Source organism: Cupressus sempervirens, chromosome 3 (genome assembly GCF_028749045.1).
Source record: "Cupressus sempervirens isolate cs-2001-9-10 chromosome 3, ASM2874904v1, whole genome shotgun sequence".
Taxonomy (NCBI): Eukaryota; Viridiplantae; Streptophyta; class Pinopsida; order Cupressales; family Cupressaceae; genus Cupressus; species Cupressus sempervirens.
The window spans coordinates 968298359-968306561 of NC_143120.1; positions in this window are offsets into that span (position 1 = coordinate 968298359).

Sequence of the window (8203 nt, forward strand, 5' to 3'; positions counted from 1 at the left end):
GTAGATGATGTGGCATTGTTAGGTAAATAAAAATGAATGCTATGTTGTACTAGTTAATGAAATACTTGTAACAATAAAAAAAAAAGTATGAAAATTTAACTCATATACTTGTTATTGTAGCAGACCCCCTTTAGTGTAGCAGCCTTGTGCTCCTCAAACTAGGAGGAGGCATCATAATTTGACATCATTGCCACAAGGGGATGAAAATGAGGAAGATATTTATGTTCCTATCAACCTTTTCCTTAAGAAATCTAAGAAAAACAAAAAAAAAAGACTTTTTTAAATGCTCTATGATAAACTTTGTTGGATAATGAAAGAACGTTGTTTTAATGAAGTATTGATTACTATTGTGTATTAATGAATTTTATGTCATATTAATGAATGTTATGTGATTGTATTGATTGAATATTATAGTTGATAAATGGATGGATGAATGAATGAAGTATGTAATTAGATGTTAATGGGGAACTCAGTGTGATGTTAGGGGGAGGGGGTGAGGCTAGATGAGCTTCCGCCTTCACGTGGTTAGGCTTGTTAAGTAGAGAACATTAAAGTATTCTTGTGAAGCTCAAACTAACATACCTTCATTAATTAATCAATTTCATTTGTTCTAGGTCTTTTATAATAAGTTCATTTTGAATGTGTCATTGTCCTACAGCTATCAAATAACAAACTAGAAGGGCCAATACTCAACTTGTCTAGCATGATTTGGCTTCATTTTGTGTAAGTATTCTCTTGAAAAGAACAAAGATTATGATGTTGGAAAGCATCAAGATCTATTAAGTTCTTCAAAATGTACCTTTCTTAAGGAACTCTTCCCTACTTGATATAAGGAACCTTCTACGTCATCCAAACTCAACTGAATTGGTGTATATTTAGAGGTAGGGGAGATGCTTGCTTGTACATAGGTGAAAATGTAGTTTCTAACTTTTAGAATTTCATGATTTTATCTTCTTACCTTTTATAATTTCTTCTTCTTGGTATTTGTGATGGGTACTCATGCATCTATAATTTTGTTGACATTAGTAATCTTCAAAGTACTAAAATACTAATTTATTCTTTGTTTTTGTTTAGGAACAACTGAAATTGCTCCTACAAACACTAAGCTCAATAGACCCTTACTACATATGATGTGTGAAACTAAAAAATGATCAAGAGCCATTCAATTTTGAGAAAAACATAACATTCTAAAACAAGTACATTGTGGAGTAAGTACTTTCTAATAATAAATTTCTACACTTGATTCTCTAAGTTTGATAGTATCTAGAAAGTAGGCATATTTTATTTTCTAATGAATAATGAGATTTCCAAGATTAATCATTAAGATAGCATGGTTAAACATAGAATTTTCATTAGAAGTTATGCTTCAAGTACTGTATTGTACGGTATCATGGAGGTCATTGGAATCAATTGTGTTGGCTACTCTCTAAGGATAACATTTGATGATTTTCTTCACCGCTTTCATACTCATGTCCCCAAAGCCTTGGATACTAGGTATGTGAGGTATGTTCATATTTTGCAACATTTCTTTCTTAAAAAACCTTAGTAATGGTCATTAGTAAAATTTGATACAGTGGTTAATTTAGATAATTGTTGCTAAAATATCAATTTCTAATAGTTCTATTGATCTCACATTGTAGCTATGATAAGAAGATTGCAATTCAAAATTTACTAGAGAAAGTGGATCTCCAAGGCTATCAGGTATGCCCAATTATGTCTTGAGAAGTCAAATCATTTGTTCATTTTGCATAACTATATTACATGTTAAATAAAAAGAATGAATTTGGTTAGTGTAAAAGATCATATTATAATTATGTTTATCTTTAATACAAGGTTTGATTCCTTGGAATACCATATTAAAGTTTCTTTATACATTTTGATTGTTTGAAACTTGTTAAAAAAATTAATGTTTTGGTTTCTAAACTCGGTGAATTGTTTATCTCTCATTATAAGATTCATCATACTCTAAGTTTGACCTTTAATCCAAACTCTATCCTATTACATGAACAATTAGGACTCCCCCCTTTCTCAGACACTTAGCTCTACTAATTGACTATGCAATTCACCTCCTCACTAATCCCTAAGACTTACAATTTATATGAATTTTCCTTCATTCCCAATAATCCTAATATCACTCATTTTTTTTATTAAAGAGAGTACCAATAACCTTATTGTCAACTTTGATAGTCATACATACCCTTGCAAACAATGTGTGGATTGCCCTTAACTTGGACCACAATCCTTTTCAAGGAACTTAGCATCCTCCTCCCTTGACCATAAACCATCTCATGCCACATAAACTCACAAATTTTACCCAATCCTTATTCACTAACTCCACTTCCACTATCCAAACTATGATAGTCCATAGTCATCTTTTACTCAAAGCACATGATTTTTGTTATATAGTTCCATGCAACTCTTGGGGATGATAATATACACTCTTCCCCAAATAATGCCAAGTGCAGGGTTAGATCAAACATAAAATCATAGAGAAATTGCATTTTATTTGTCACTATTTACCCTAAACAAGGATTTTGTTAGTTTAGAAATAAATACTTATATCTCTGCCAACATTAAATGAAAATGATTGCTTCAAATGCCAAAATGGTATTGATTCATATTCCTAACACACCTAATCAATGGAATTTCAAAATAATAGCATTCCAAGTATGAAATGTCACTGGAAACAACTATAAAAAATTATCACAATAAGAAAATATGCAAAAAACTCATCTAAGTTTCATTGATATAGCTATCTTTTCAAAATTTAAATTGTCTTTCAATAGAAATATATTATTAACCAGTGTAATTGATCTAGAGAAACATATTGTTAGAACATATTAAATATTACAAATTCTAATTACATTATAAAAACATGCATAAAAAATAGTCAAATTTACTTCATATCTTAGACTTATAACTAGCTATCATATAATGCAATCATTGAGAAATTAGAAAAGACTTTGTACCTAATTATGACAAAAATTGGGCATAATCTATGTTTTATTCTGGCATTTGAAACTATATTATCTAGTGACAATTATTTTTGTATAATTGATCTATGTTAGATAGTTGTGATTGTATAACATATACATTTAGTAGTGCATCATAAATTTACCATAATCCTATCTTATGTGATCCTCTGTGTCTCCTCAATGCAAGCAACTAATAGAAATTCCTTTGTTCAATTTTGAAATTTGAAATAATATGACAATGGTTTATGGTTGACATAGTTTTTTTTTTATGTATTGTCTTCTCTTGGCACTATTAGCATAGCTCATTTTATATTAATTGAAGCCATTTTTTATTAGTGAGCAACTCCATCTTGGCAAAATAATATTCATTCAATTTTTGCCTCTAGATAGACACCCTATGCTTGCACATGTCAGAGTAGTGAAAAGACAAATTCTCGGTTCACATGAGCTTGAGAAGAATATCTTGTATTAAATCCATTCCCCAAAAATGTGCAAATCACACATGTTGACAATAGAGTTGTAATGCAAAAAGTGCACTATGCACGCAACCGAGTAAGGTCACTGAGAGACAATGCAATGATAGAACACGCCAAGAGACAATTGCCATGGATAAAAACTACAACTTTCATACATTCAGCAACAAATGCATCTTATAATTGAACACCAATGGCAATGTGTCACAAGCTTATACAACACACTTCCATACAAGAATCCAACCAAATTAGGTGACAAGTACTTCCAACAGCTCCGTTATTGCACAAACCAAATGGAAATGTTCACCACCACAAATTTATTATCATTATTACCATCTTGGAATAGATACAAGTACATAGAGTTCATCTAGAAAACTTGACTAATCAGAGTAAAGAGGCCCAATCCAAAAGTTCCAAAGGTCATCTCTTGGAACTATTGAGAGCAAGGCCAATCTTACATGTCAACTGTATTACTAGGCGGACATGGGTTTCAACTAAAGAAATTTAAAGTCATCAAAATGGTCCAAAGCCAATGATTTGACTAAGCCAATTTTCTTCTACAATCACCATGTCGCTCTTCATAGAGGGATTTCCTAGATTTGCATCGATGTTTTATGACCCTTCCATAGATTCAATGTTGTTGAAAATTTAGAATCTAAGACTTGAATCCATCTTGATCACCACCATTATCTCTATTTGAGGAAGACATACAAAACCCAAGTGCTAGACACAGGCTCCACCTTTAAGATCACTCTCCATGTAACCACGATGACACATTGGAATGATAACCCGTATTGAACAATTCCCAAAATTGTGCTATTCAAGTTACAAAGAGGCAAATTTACAAATCCCTCACATAAAAATAATGTTTTGCTACAAGTCCCTGTTCTCATAGAAATCAAGGTTGTTCACCAAAATTGGATCTAAAACTCACATCTGTCTTGATCACACACACTGGGTCTATTTGAAGGCTATGGGAGGTTTCAATAGCAAAAAATCCCCAATCACATGCAATACACAGCCCAAGGGATAGATGCAAGATCACCATTAAATTCACTCTCCAAAGCACCATAATGACATGTTGGAATGACAAATGCTATCGAACTATTCCCAAAATTGTGCCAATCCAATTGCAAAGAAGAGGCTTTAGGGAGCCCCCGCATAGCAATTGAGATGCTTTGTGCCCCTCTCACCACCGATGATACATTGGAATGACAACCATTCTCAAGTTTGTGCTAATCAAGAAAAAGACAAAGAAGTGATATTGATCAGGCCCCCCATTGATGAGGGTAGGTCAGGCATTTCTTTTTTTAACAATGCATGTTCGTTGAACTTTTGACCAATTCTCTTCAAAACTTTGATGAATATGTTGACTAGCATTTCATCATGGGTTTAGCATCCTAGTCACATGGGTGTCAAATTTTTGACCAATCTTGTACAAAATTTTGACAAAAAGGCTAACCAACATGTCGTCGTAGGTTTGGCATCCTAGTCGCAAGGGTGTGGAAATTTTGACCAATGTTAGTTGAAATTGTGATGAACATGTTGACCATTTGTCTAGGCCATTTTCAACCAATAGCTATGTAGAAAGTTTGACCTAAGTCTAAACTTGTAAAAAAAATTGATGGGAAAAATACCCAAACGACCAATTGTGAATCTTTTGACCAATCTCAATAGAAAATTTGACCTATTTTTGTTGAAAAAAGAAGTTAATTCTACTAGTTCCCTAAACCCTTTAACCTAATGAAACTCTAACTAAAAATCTCACATTGAACCAAATTAGACTCTAGTTCCTACATTGAACCTTAAACCTTAATAATATTCACCTAATGAAACTCTAATTGAAACCCTCAAATCCTCAAACCCCTAACCTCTCTCTCTCTCTCTCTCTCTCTCTCTCTCTCTCTCTCTCTCTCTCTCTCTCTCTCTCTCTCTCTCTCTCTCTCTAACCCGTAATTCCTCTCTCTAACTCCTAGCTATGCCTCTCTCTAACCCCTAGTTCCTCTCCCTCTAAATCCCAACCCCATATCACTAATCCCTGACTGCATCACTTTAATACCTAACCTTCTCTCTCTCTCTCTCTCTCTCTCTCTCTCTCTCTCTCTCTCTCTCTCTCTCTCTCTCTCTCTCTCTCTCTCTCTCTCTCTCTCTCTCTCTCTCTCTCTCTCTCTCTCTCTCTCTCTCTCTCTCTCTCTCTCTCTCTCTCTATTACTAAAATTGAAATGTATTATAGTTAATTTTTATTTATATGTTGTACAATATGACTTAAATTGTACTTAAATTTCAATTATATGTGTTTAAAAATATTTATTTAGTATGTTTTGATTAAAATAGTTTTTAAAACAATGTATATATGTATATATATGCATGGTAAAATCTTTATTATCAACTCTCTTGTTTTATTTGTATATATATTTTTCATCATAAGAATCTGGTGGTAGTGATTTTGGAGAGGCCATTATACTTGGTCATTCACGTAGTGGATCATCACATAGATCTACTAATATTACCTAGGATAGGTAGACACTTTTGAGAATCTTTAGTGCTTACAGAGTGCACTTGATGTCATTGATCATAGTTTACAGGCATCACCTACCCTACAACATTAGGACAAGGTGATTTTTATTAGAGATGAGTTGATCAACATTATTTAGGGCTTTTAACCCTTATGATAGTCTAAGTTTGGACATTGTTGGTGCCCAAATTAACAGATTAGGTTATCTATGGAATGATGATCCAATTATGTGAATTCCTGAGAGAAATTTGCCAACTGATAGGTTCCACTCAAATGAATGTGAACATTTGCACTTTTGGCTCTATAGAACCAAGGCTAGTAGGCCTATACCTCACACCCTAGAGCCTTTTTAGATTAGATAATTTAAGGATCTTGGGTGTTGATTAAAAATTAAAACAAAAGATAAATGAAGGTTAAAGGTGAATAAAACTTTATTTATGTTGTGTGTGTGTGTGTGTGTATATATATATATGTTTGTGTGTGTGTGTGGTGTGCAATAATCAGGGATATTCGTCACTTGGATCTATGCCCTTTCTACAATCAACATGAAAACTCAACCAACAATCAACAAACCAGTGCCTTAACCAACGAGATATTTATCACATTACTATCAATTACTTAAAATGTTACAATAACCCTTAGAGACAATCAATGACCCCTTTAATACAATTGTTATCACTTTAATGCTTTAATTTGACAAATGAATTAAAATAACTTCAATGCTAAGTCCTATTGAATTTAATTCCCCTCAAGAACCCAATAAGGAAAACATACAGATTGAACAATCAACATAATAACTTTGTTTAGCAAGTATTGAAGAAATTTTAAAACATTCATAAAACTCTAGAAGCAATTAAAGAAAATTCAAAATTTAATCTAAGGAACAAATTAAACAATAGACAAATGATATCACCAAAAGATCAAATGAGCATTTCAAATCTTTGTATTGCTTTCAATATTATTCACCACAAAAAAATTTGTTGCTAGTGCATATACATAACAAAAAAGTCCAAAATGATCAAAAGAATCCCTTCTGAATTGACAAAATGTAGATAATAAATATGATGAGTGTGAATGATTAATTTCTTTGATTTTGGGCCACATATAAATAGACACCAAAATGATTACAATTTTGAGAAGATGTGACTCATTGGTACAATGTGACCTTAAATTAAACTCTCAACATAAATGAATATGTTAATCCTCCAAGTATTCTTAACATTCCTCCTCATGTACTTGATATTGCTCAAGTATTTTGAGTTTCTTATGTGCAATCACCTCCTTGAAAATCTATTCTTTTCCATAATGCTTCTTTGATTCCTTTTTTGATTCTTTCAATATGTGCTTTAATAATTTCAATAAATAAACTCGACACGCATAAAATAACTATTTCCATGATTTCAGTCCCTCTGTATTTTTCAAACTTCTATGATTAGGTTTAACTCAATGTAATGTCGTGTATGTGTCTAGATTACCCTTAAGGAACTTCTCCTCTCATCTATCCCTTTATGTGCTCCTAGATGGAAATCAAAATAAATCTAATGCATTCATTCATATTAGTTGATTAGAAAGGGAGGGTAAGTCTATGCATTTCCTAGATGAGAGGGAGGTTTTTTTGAAATCCTAATGCCTTGATCAAGTGTTTATGGTGAAGATAGGTTCAATTGGAGAAATATCACATGAACACAAATGGATTATGAGCAAGTTCAATGAAGAAAGTGGGATGGAATGATCAAATATGCAGTAGAGCTATGGATCCGAAAAGGTCACTCTGCAACTTCCCTTTTGTTCCATGAGCACAGTAAGGTCAACTTAAAGTTGGATAGGATATCACTATAGCATATAGTGATTAGGTTAATCACTATGTAGAAAAGGATCATTTTCCATATGGTGACTAGAGATGGAAGGTATATCGTTGTAACTTATGGTGCTCATCGATAACCAAGATGTCATAGATTTGGCTGAGATGAGGAATGACAAGGTTGTTGATAATAGTTATGATAATGGGTAAAGGAGGCTAGTTATGAAGTTTATTTTGTATGTTATGGAAAAATTAATCATTGAAGATAAGCAAAATGACATTCTATTACAATGAATGGCGATGAGAAATCTTATGTCACTATAGGTTTTGGCAATAAGGACTTTGGTGATCGAATGAGCTAGGTGATTGAAGGAAGTAGTATCTTGTTAATCTAATAAAGGTAAATTTACAAAGGTGGTGAGGTGGTGAAAGTTTCATT